Source organism: Rhopalosiphum padi, chromosome 3 (assembly GCF_020882245.1).
Source record: "Rhopalosiphum padi isolate XX-2018 chromosome 3, ASM2088224v1, whole genome shotgun sequence".
NCBI classification, from domain to species: Eukaryota; Metazoa; Arthropoda; class Insecta; order Hemiptera; family Aphididae; genus Rhopalosiphum; species Rhopalosiphum padi.
In genome coordinates, this window is record NC_083599.1 from 77,665,142 (window position 1) to 77,677,123 (window position 11,982).

The following is an 11,982-nucleotide window of genomic DNA, read 5'->3' on the forward strand; positions in this document are numbered from 1 at the left end:
GCGTTTGTAACTGATGTATAATACAACCAAGAGGAATACCACCAGATTTTATAGAGCCAAAAACAAATGTCACGCACGAACCACTTTGGTCGCAAGATCCACTACTATCAATAAATATTATTTCACTTTTTTCTTGATTAACTCTTTTCATAATTGGCGTTACTACAGTCACGATAAAAGGATTCTCACTCACCATAACATTTATACCATTGTCATCAAATAACTTTTTTTTGGACCTTAGAACATCTGCCATGGATTCTACAGCACGTGTACCAAAATGTTCATTCCTAAAGTAACAAAAACGAAATAACATTTTAGAAAATAACACATTGTATATATATATATATATATATAGTATTTATATATATATATAATATACACGTATATTATATATGGTGACAATATTGTATGGTTCGTAATTCAATGTATTATTATGTAAATATAATTAATATAAGTACAAAAGTATGCTTTTAAATGAATATTTAATAGTGTGCCCTAAATCAGTTAGGGAACGTAGTGAAGACGCCTCCTACGGAGTCTAACCGGATTCGGGCACTAGTGCCCCAGCTCTGTTAGGGTTCGGAAATACGCCACCGGGACTGTGCAAATTCTGTGGGAAACTCCATTGGCACAGTAGGTGTCCACACCGACCGTCCAGGCCGGGAAACGGCGGGGGAGTCGACTGGGACTAGTCCCCCCCATCGACTCAACACCATCCACTCACACATCAACACGCATAATCGGTAATACACCCGGAAAAATATTACGCAATACACACGCGCATAATACGGCAGTTCGTCGCAATTAACAGTCGATTACGAAAATTTTTTCCGTCACAACGCCTATCGACACTCGTTCACAGACCCCCAACCTACACCACCCTACCACCGAACACACTCACCTCACCGGTGACACGTGTGTTCAACAACAACCGGCTAATGGGGCAGCTGCAGGTGTAGGGACAAAGGCAATAGAGACACGGGTGTCATGCCCCCGTCACCTACATAGGTGACGGGGGCATGACCACACACACCGCGCATACTCCTGCAATAGGTCAGTCTGCGCACGTAGAACCACAGGCGAGCACAGAGGCAGTCGAGAGGGATAGTGTGGTCATGGCGGTCAACGCCGATGATCACACAGTCCCTATCGCGGTTCAGAACCAATTGCCCCGCTCGGCCAATGGCAATACAGCAAATAACGGTATACGAACACGCCCGGAAAAATTCCGACCCACGCGGTCGAACTCGAATTTCCAGATAATTTGTATTGCGACGCGTGTACAATTCACATGGGTAGGCAAATTCGCACGTCGACATGCTGGAAAGGGTAAACTCAACCAACCACTACTAGTCCCGATTTATCACAATTAGAATTCGGTAACGACACCGAAACTCGCGCGAAACTCACCAAAATATTAAATAAATATTCGGTAGTATTCAGTGAAAAAGTAGGACGTACCAAACTAATTGAACGCGAAATTTTGCTAAAAGACCCATCACCTATTGCGCTAAAACCATACCATCCACAGCAAAAACAAATCGATATCGATGATATGGTCCGCGATATGGAAATCCAGGGGCTCGTTGAACCTCAACGTGGGCCGCTCCGGTAGTATTGACAAAGAAAAAGGACGGAACTTCCCACCTATGTGTCGACTACAGGCGGCTTAACGACGTAACCGAATCCGAAGCGTAACCGATGCCAGATCTAAATAAAATGATTAGGCAAATGAGGGGCGCGAAAATTTTTAGTGTATTTGATCTGCGAAGTGGTTACTGGCAAGTACTCTTGCACGAAAAAGCACGAAAATACACGGCATTCCGGACACGTAGAGGTCTTTTTCTATTCCTAGTCCTCCCTTTGCCTAGAAACATAGAGTATTTAATAAAAGAAACGTACAATTGGTTTAGCCATTCCACACTGAGGCAGGCACAGTATAAAAATTTATATAATGCTATAAATAATGGACATAATCCATTGAAAATTGTAAAGGCGTGTGATACAAGGTGGTTGTCTATCGAAACAGCGGTTTCACGGATTCTTCAACAGTGGATTGAGTTGAAGACAATTTTTCAAATAGCTAGGCAAAAAGAAAAGTGCTATAATGCTGAAATTTTATTTAACATGTATAGTGATAATAACAACCTTGCATATCTAGTTTTACTTGAGATTCAAATTGTTAATAAATCTTTCTAGTCTAACAATGTAGATTATAGTAAACTTTTGAACGATCTATCAAATTTGGTATGTTCAATAGCCAAAAGATTTGTGAACCCCTACTGCAGAGAAAATCCATTGACCTGTAGCGTGGATACCTATACAAGTCCAAACATCCAATGGCCTCTTGAATTTATAAGTATACTTAAAAAAAGCAACTCATCAGAAGACGAAAAAAAACAATTGAAGGAAAGATTAGTACAGTTCCTACAAATATTATTGAAGCAGTTACAACAGTGGTTGCCCAAAAATGTTGCCATACTACAAAAAGTTTCAATGATGGCGGTAAGAAACACATTACAATTAGTTAAAGATCCTCTAACATCCTTATTAGAACTTTTGAAAATTGATATTAATAAAATTGATAAAATTAACCACCAATGGCAGAACTTAACTAACACTAAATGGATCGAACAAACAATTACAACACAATTTTGGAAAGAAGTGTCTGAGTACACAGACGCTAGTGGTTTAAATCCATATTTTGATGTTTCGTCTGTAGCATTACAAATTTTAATCCTTCCTTGGTCGAACGCAGATGTTGAACGCCTTTTCAGCCAAATGAATATAGTTAAAACAAAATTGAGGAATAGGATAGGTCCAAAACTTCTTAACTCAATTTTAATTATTCGAGCTGGACTTAAACGTGAAGGGATGTGTTGCTCAAAGTATGAGTTACCAACAGACGTTTTAAATTCAATTACTAAATCATATATTACTCCTAGTCAAAATCAAGGTAATGAAGGTGTAGAAGATATAGGAGAACTTATAGATATAGATGTGGACTGTGCAATTGTATTTTAACATTGATTATTAACTATCATAACATTTGTTATTTTTTATTTAATAACTATTATGTTTGAAAACTATTATTATTATTTTATAAACTATTAGTATTACAACAAACCAAAGGTTAAAGTTATTTGTTATTTTTTATTTAATAACTATTATGTTTGAAAACTATGTGTTCGATCCTTTTGTCCAAAACTTATTACCGCCGGTCTTGGACAGGGGTATGATAAGTGACCGCGCTCGGTCACCCGCGAAGTTGGCACCACTGACGTGTACGTCGCCCTGGTTCGGGCACGACGCATACGCCGCCGCCAACGATCTTTTGTCTTGTTTTTACGTGCGTTCCATTCCGTTCGCCGTTATAATTCACGTGCTCTCGTGTCAACGGCCATCTTGTTGCTAAAAAGTGTGCTCACACTACAAGATTGTTCCTTTTGCTATTGCTATCAGCATATTATAAATCCGTTCCGATTAACCATATTACGCTTACATCGCGCTCCCGATCAAATACGTAATAATTACGTGTGTGTCGATACAATATATAGGTATACGTCGCGTGTGCGTAATAACGGTGTTCTCCGTCACCCACGTGTTCCAGCCAGATTCAGATCCGAAACATAGCAGCTCCGCCTTCAATCAAGATCGACTGCAGCTCAGTACAGTCCAGGCAGTTCCGCCCATCATCCGAGTGTTCCCTCAGAGCGGTGTTCCCCGCCCCCTTATCTCGCTACACGCTCGTAGTCGCGTACGATTATTTATATGTAAAATATATACACTCGTGTTACATATAACGTTGGTTATATTCATTTTTACAAACAAGTGTTACCTATTACTCCCAAGGCTCCGGAGGACCGTGTGTCCGACGACAACCTTGTTAAAAGGCTCGTTGGTACAAACACTATGTATTATTACTACAAACCAAAGGTTGTAGTTATTTTTTATTTTATATTGTTTGTTATTTTATGTTGATTAATTATTATATTTGAAAATAATATAATATAATATTATTATTACCAGTTGGGTATTACTATTATTTATTTCAGATTTTCACATACATTTCAGATTTAAATTACCTTAAATCTAGTTACTGTTAACCATTCAACAATCATTATGATGAGTAGGTAATTATTAAATTACCTAAATTACCTACTTAATTTTACCTATTGCTAATTGCAACTATATACCAAAAATATAGGAAACAATAATAATATTAAAATATCTGATTTAAAAAAACCTCAGTTCGGTCGCAACGTTCAACATGAACACACGCACGTCGTAATCGTCCGCGCTCCGTTATCATATCGCTATTATATAATTGCCACAATAACATTACGTCATTACCATGTCGCATACACCTAAAACAACGAAGCGAAACCTATCAAACAGTTCGCCCAGTCAAATCGACAAAAACACAAAAGTATTTGTCACCCCGAACCGCTACACCATACTTAACACCGATGAAGACAATGTACTCACCACACCCTCAGCTAGCACCACGAAAGATCCGGATAGACCACCTCAAAAAGTTCACAACGCTATGCCCGAGGCCCCTCCTATCCACATCAAAAACATATCCAACTTCTCAGCATTCAACACCATCTTAAAAAATATCACCGGGCCCAATGGTTACACCTGTAAGTCCACTCCGTCATACCTCATTGTACAACCCACCGATAAACGATCTTACAATGCAATAATAGATCATTTACACGAAACAAGCGCTAGCTTTCATTCGTTTTCCCCCCCAAGCCTTCGCACATACAGAGTCGTCATCAAAAATTTACATAGTTCCACCTTACACACCGATATTACTTCTGCTCTTACTGAACTGGTACATTCAGTCAAGAGTATTTACAATGCCAAAAACAGGAACAACTGCCCACTTCCAGTTTTCTTTGTGGATATCCATCAGCAAGATAATAATAATGATATCCACGATATTACATATCTTCTCAACACAATAGTGAAAATCGAAAAACCAATCAAAAAAAGACGTGGCCCATCGCAATGCCACAATTGCCAGGACTATGGACAAACAAAGAACTATTGCAGTCATAAAGCTCGATGTGTCAAATGTGGTGAAAACCACCTGACAATCGAGTGCACCAAGGACCGAAATAGTCCAGCCAAATGCGCACTATGCGCCAAAGACCACACCGCAAACTTCAAAGGATGCCCAGCATTCCAGTCAATATATAAAAAATCTGCTCAAAAGTTTCAACCAGTCAAAGATCCTGACCATCACTCTCAACAGTCTCAACCCAGAGCCAAAACCAAATCATATGCAGAAGCCACCAATAACCAAAATAAAATCACGGAGCAAATATCAAATACCTTTTCAAAACTCATATCTAATTTAAGCTCTTTAATTAATCCATTAATTTCCCTCCTTACCTCAGTCTTAAACACACTAATAGCTAAAGACATTATCTCCCAATAATACTATCGCACACTGTTTCATAATACCTTCATAATCTTATCTTTTCTTAGACCGTATCCTCATTAATTTTATCTCAAATAAATAGAAACTATTTTTCGACCAACCATGTCTATCACTATTCACTACTAACGACTATATTATATTGTTAATTTAGAATTTATATTTAATTATTACTATTATTTCTTTTAACCGTATCATTATTATAATTAATATATTGTAATAGCACTTGGTGTGCTGAAACATTTTTCGAGAATAAAAAAAAAAAAAAAAACCTTATCTATAGCTAAGTCTTAATGCCTTATTGTATATAGCTATTAAGAAAAAAAAATATTAAATAGCTTATTCTAGCATTTTTATCACTACAGTTTACTTATATTTGTGATTTTATTTTGGCAACACTGGTCGGCTCTTCTTACACCGAACGCTATAGTTGATTATGGTATACATACAATATTTTGTAGGTTTTTATTATAAATAAAATTAATTTGGTTTTATCTACTGTGAAAGTAAGGAAATAGGAATGCGATTATTACGACTTAATTTTCCGTTGAACTGGCATTACCTGAAAAACTGTGTGAGTACAATTTATTATAGCTGTTTATTTTACTAATTAGTAATAATTTATTTAATTTCTTATTATACTTACAAAAATATTTTAACTTTAAAAATTACATGATATATTTTACAGTATGCATGTTAGTTTAACTTATTCGGTTCATCTAAGCCGAGGGTGACTCTTTTGTTTCAAATAAAATCTTAGGTTAAAATTGTTTATTATACTGATTAAATATACTAGGTATCTATTGATAAGTGTAAATATTATAAATAATTAAGCTGTAGGATATTGTTTTCAATTAAATATTTGTAAATTGTGCCTTTCAAAAAACTTTTGTTTCGTTTTACCTAAGTTTATATTTTTAAGTTTGTTCTAAATAAAAATAATATTAAGCTAATGATTTATTATTTCAATTATCTATATGTATACTTCTTAAATTTCGGTTTATCTCTTTAGATATCTGAAAATTATATTTGGCACTAGCATAATAATATAATTTTTTGAGGGGGCCTAGGGCCTTATTAAGTCTAAATCCTGCTCTGCCTGCTAGTATAATAAAAGTTATAGTTAAACTAAAATAATTTAGGTTAATAATGTATCAAACCAAAGTTATGCAGATTTATACTTATTTTTGTACATAAATAAAATAAAACAAGTATTAATTCAAATTGTTGACAAAATTAAATTCTTTATTAGGTAACATTATTACAACTTTAAATTAAGTATAAAAATTATTAATTATTAGCATTACAAAAACAGATTATTTATTAATTTTATACAACATAAGAATAGTAAGTTAGGTTAGGTACCTACATATTGTTACTTATATTATAGAAATAAGGTATAGGTATATATTTTTTTATACTTCATGAAGTAGAGCTATAGCAATGGATGAGCACCAGCCCATAATGCAATTATTGTTAGACAAAAATTAAATGAAATGTTTCCGAACCGCTGGATTGGTATTTATGGTGTCGTTCCTTGGCCGGCACGGTCTCCAGATTTAACGCCATTGGATTTTTTTTTATGGGGACATTTGAAGACTGGTTTACGCAGATCCATCTGTTAATCTTCCAGACTTAAAAAATAAAATACAGGCAGCGTGTGAAATTTTAAGGGAAGAGCAAATCAAGGCGGCAACTACGACTGAATTTTTGAGACGACTTGAATCATGTTTAGAACATTATGGTGGAAATTTTGAACAATTTATAAGATAAATTTATTTAGTTCATTTTATTTTGTATTATAATATTAATATGTATTACTATTATTAATAATTTTTTGTTATAGGTTTTGTATGGGCCGGGAACGGACAATAATAGGCCGTGCGCCCGGTTACCAAAATACTTCGCGCTTAATACTTATTATACTAACACACCGACCGACCTTTGTAAAATTGTGTAAATTGTATATAGCTCAACTAGAATTGGTTGGGTTCGCCGCGCAAATACTAGTGAGCTATGTAGTGTAGTGGTGTGTAAGTGTGTATATATGTTTGTGTGTATACTTAAATCTAAGACGAATAGGTAACTCTATAATAAATAAGGTAACTCAAATGCAAATATGGTATAAAATATGATATAATAATATAAAAAATAAGATACGGCCCTATTTTTTTCATATTTTTATCAAATAATAATTTATTGTCATTAAATGTTGTTATGGTTTCATTAAAATTTGTTATTTTGCTCCTTAAAATAGAAACTTGGTCTTCAACTATGTGTATCATATCTTTTTGATCATTCTCTAATTTGTTAATCGAACTATCATACCTTCTTACATCATCAGCGTCGGCAATGCCGAACATCCACTGTAATGCCTAACAGCGCATTCTCTTGGACGTTGTATACGTTTCGCTTTGGGTGACACGTCCTCTTAATAAAATGTTGGTTATGACTTTATGAGCGATACCGTGTTCGAATGTCCGTTAACGTGTTTACGGTATTATTGGTCTTTGGATGGCGCGATGTATAACACGTGAGGGGGGAGAGGACGCTTTAACGGTCGAGCCGTTGGCCAAATTCTGCAGGCTACGTTCAATATCCGTGCAATACAGTTTTCGTAGCATTTTTTTTTTGTTTTTGTTTGTTTTACTTGCACATTTATACTCATTATTATTTTAATAAAAAAGTATTTGTATATCAATAATACTTTAATTTACTTATTTAATTCTTATAATTTCTCTAGTTCTTATTACCCATTCGTTCACTTTTTTTTCATAACTGTGACTTTGGAGACCGGTGAGTACAATTTTATTTTCCTTCCATATGTTACGAGCCATGGCTCTAATGTAGAAATTCTTATATAAAATACTGTAATAATTGGTGACACATATACCGTTTGACAAATTAATAATACAAACATGTGAAGGCCAGAACGTTATCTACAGAACAATGTGTACTATTTAATTTAGACATTAAAGGATGATCACACGTCGCTCAAATTCGTAGAAAAGTCGAAACTCATAAGACGGATATCAAAATCAGGGACGTGAATATTAAAATTAATACGAGGCCCTTGTGTAAACGGAGTATCCGCCACCATAACCACCACTCTATTGTGAGCCGTCTGTATATAAGGGTGATCAAGACGAGAGCTCGGCAGACGGTTAAGCCGTTAAGGATATCCAAGACGCTCAGTGCTCAGAGACAGGTCGTAACACCACTCATTGTCTTTTATATCAGTATTTGGAGTCAGGTCGTAACACCGCTCATCATCACTTTTACATTTATTTACATTGTAATTTTGTATCAAGTTTAAAACATATAATAAAGATATTTGTACACTTTTACATCAGTATTTTCATTCCTACGCTGATGTATGAATCGACGTCAGTCGGGGCGTAACACATAACTGTGCGTAGGCCGTGCACACGTGTTGGCACACAATGTTACGGTTAACGAAAACTGTTCGAACTTGCCGTTTCTAGCTGCTATTATTACGCTGTGCGGCAACCGGTCCGTGAGACAGCGCATCGCGCAGTCATTGACCTCGGCAAAGTCGTCGCCGTCAACTTTTTTCAGTCAGTTCTACGCACACCTTGAGCGGACCGTGCGTCTCCTCGTGTCCGGCCGTTCTTTTTTGTCACCCTGTGTTTCGCGACTATTTCGAGGCGTGATATCCGTATTGCATCGTTTGTTCGTACGGTCACATTGCTCGCAATAATTAATTACCGACGTATCGTATTCCGCACCGCGATCGGCGAATTAATTGTGTCGTATTTATTTGTGTAACGCCGCCTTCAGTATCGCGATTACGTAAAGTTGCGCCTTACGTAATCCGACCACTCGCCGTTATCGAGTACCGCCGCCACCGTTCGCTATCAACACCGCCGTATCAGCTGCTGCAACCACCGACGCCGCCGATATCTATTGTCTGTCCGGACCGAGGCGCCTGTGCCGTCCCGCCGTACCGGTATCGTTTATTATTATTATTATTATTATTATTGATTATTATTTATTATTGTTTTGGTTTGTGCTTGGTTGAAGAGACGTCTTCACCAGTCAAGCTTTATATTCTATATTTTCCGTGTTACAATACACCTTGCTATTATATTATTACATAAAGTATTATTATTATTCATATTGAGTCACCTCATCCGTCTAAACCCGTCACATTTTATTATTATAGTTGTCCGGCCAAATGCTCGACAATAGCCGGTAACGAACATTTTGGTAGTAAAGCGTGGTTGGTGTCACGTTTGGGCTGGGTTCATAATATTGTTATTTTAAAGTATTATAAAAAGTAACTAAAGGTGCTCTCTTACCATTACAATTTCAATTTAAACAATTTTTCGAACATGGTAACAATTTCCAAACATGTTATGATAAGCTTGTGAATTTCCAAACTGACAAAACGTCTTTCTCAAATTTTGGAAACAAAAGATATCTCAATATGAAGGGAAAATAGTTTTTCCATACTTTTTGTACATTGATGATTTCGAGATAAATAACCCACTAGGATCTCATGCCACATATCAATATATTGCAGCCATTTACTATAGTTTTTCTCTTATTGAAAATAATAGTAAACTATCAAATATATTTCTAGCTGCATTAATTAAATCAGCTGATTTTAAAGAATTCGGAAATGATCCATGTTTATTGCAAATAATTAATGAAATTAATTATCTTGCTAATGAAGGAATAATTATTGCAACTGAATATGGTAACTTTAAAGTTTATTTTATTCTTGGATTAATTTTGGGGGACAACTTGGGGCTCAATAGTATACTTGAATTCAGCAAGTCATTTTCTTCCAATTATTACTGCCGGTTTTGTAAGACTCATAAAACTATTGCAAATAAACTTTGTGAAGAGGATGGCTCATCTATGCGTAATGCTAATAACTACTTACAAGATGTAGCCAAAATGAACTTCAGTGAGACTGGAATTTATAAAAACTCAATTTTAAACTCTATTGAACATTTTCATGTTGTAGAAAGAGGGGAAACACAAGGAACTTAAAACTTATGCACGTACCACATCATCACGTAAAAATATTACATTGACATTAGCAAAAAAATGTCAATATAAATTTGCTTATATTTTATTACAACCTATTAATACTCTACACACTGTCTTGAAACAAAAACATTGTATAAGCAGCTTCAGTGGCGTGGCGTGGGTATTAAAAGAATGTAATCAGTGTACTGTGTAAACAAGAAAAAACGGCTACAGTCTACAACGCGTCGGATTACGAGCTGGTCGCTACTTGTTTCTCGCGTAAGCAATATCAAATGTGCTTACAAACGTTAGTTAAATACGTGACCCCTTCTATGACTCTATGACGTTATAGGCTATTCGTAAACAACAGTTCCGCGTAAGCAATTTCAGAATGTGTTACACTACAAATCGTATTATGATATGCCGTTAACATAATGGATTAAAAATAGACCGTCAATCGATAATTTTCCCTAAATATAGTACACGACACAAACAAAACAATAACAATAACCACTATTTACTACCAATAACTTTAAATATTTTATAAATAAAAATAAAATTTTAAAATTTAATCATTTATTATGTACCTACCTATAATATAATAATATAATTGATGGTGCGAGTGGAAACTTAAAATAAATAAAGATCGGACATAGTGATGCCAAAAAAAATCAGAATCAGACATACGTATTATTAATTTATTGTCACATAACACACGCCGTACTCAACAGTCGACGGGCGGTGATGACTAACTACTGACTTATTTTAAATATTTTCAATAATACAAAATAATAATCTGTCGTCGCAGTGGTCGGCTTGGATCGGCGGGCCGATGCATGCCGACAACGGCTACGACGCAAACAAAAATATTACACAAATAGGTTTATCGGTCGGTCGGTCGGTCCGCACGACACACGACAAGCCATACATATAAGATATAACATATAATATATAGATAGACATAATAATAATAATAGTAATAATGATAATAATCACTACAGTTCGGCCAATCCTGACATTTGTTCGTCCCGAACAAGGTTGTAGACTGTAGTAATTTGAACAATGTTTACAAATACAAATAAAATAAAAATGGGAAGAAAACGTGTTATCACATCGACCAGCTTATGTAAAAAAAAAGAAAAAAATTAATTAATAAGGGAAAAAAAACATAACATCAAAAAAAAAAAAAAAATGCTAAAGCAAGTATGTTAGACCTTAATCCACATTTTCATTCTGTCCGGACCAACGATAGTCTCGAATGGACGTTGTGTTACCTGAAACCCATCTATATCACCAATAACGTATCTGTCGTGTTTCAAAACTTTACGTACTACATACGGACCTCGGAACTTAGGGATTAATTTTTTTGTTATGACCTACGGTAACGTCTACGTTAGTAATCATCACGTAATCATTTTCTTTGTAAACTGTCGGGGTCTTTCGTTTAGAATTATATTGAGCTGTGTTACTCTCTTGTGCTCTGTCGATACATTCGACGGCTATTGCTCTCGCTTCATCTAAGTCTACAG